Source organism: Antrostomus carolinensis, unplaced genomic scaffold (genome assembly GCF_000700745.2).
Source record: "Antrostomus carolinensis isolate BGI_N321 unplaced genomic scaffold, ASM70074v2 Scaffold49554, whole genome shotgun sequence".
NCBI lineage: Eukaryota > Metazoa > Chordata > Aves > Caprimulgiformes > Caprimulgidae > Antrostomus > Antrostomus carolinensis.
The window spans coordinates 1-700 of NW_010313760.1; the positions used below are offsets into that span (position 1 = coordinate 1).

At 31.9% G+C, this 700-nt stretch overlaps 1 non-coding gene across 1 annotated transcript; it reads right to left on the bottom strand.

The window, feature by feature from the left end:
- Positions 1-216: 216 nt before the first annotated feature.
- On the bottom strand, positions 217-289 carry TRNAV-CAC (transfer RNA valine (anticodon CAC)). The gene has a single exon. It is a non-coding gene; the product is annotated as a tRNA-Val (tRNA).
- Positions 290-700: the final 411 nt, after the last annotated feature.

Below are 700 nucleotides of genomic sequence, written 5' to 3' on the forward strand. Positions count from 1 at the left end.
AAATTTAATTTAATATAAAATTTATAATTGTAATTTTTGATATTAAAAATATAAAAATATCGCTCTTTTCCCTCAGCAAGCGCTGACAGAATTTGGAGGAAAATTGATCCACGAAATCCAGGAACAATTAAAGCCAAAATTTAAGTAATTTTAATTTTATGTTTAATTAAAAATTAAACATTTTATGTGTAATTAAAAATTTAAATAAATGAGGTTTGTTTCTGCCCGGTTTCGAACCGGGGACCTTTCGCGTGTGAGGCGAACGTGATAACCACTACACTACAGAAACTCCCTATATTGGGGTGTTTATCCACATCCTTGCTATCAAAACAAGAGTAAAAAATTTTTAATTATACAAAATTTTAATTAAGGAAAAAAAAAGAGAGGTTTTTTCACACAATTCTCCCAAATATTATTAATAGAAACGGGAAGAATTTAAATTTATTTTAATTACAGGACCAAAAAAAGTCAAAATCTCCTCAATTTGCATCATTAAAATCTCCTCAATTGGCATTTATGCCAAAATTAAAGAGATTTTTGCCAATTAATTGATTCCCTGGGGGGTTCCGCCTCAATCCCAGCTTGAGAACATGAGGGGAAAGGGTTAAAAACACCAGAATCTCCCCAAAAAAAGAGCAAAAAAGGGGTTTTTAGTGTGTTTTATAGACTGCCCGGCTAGCTCAGTCGGTAGAGCATGAGA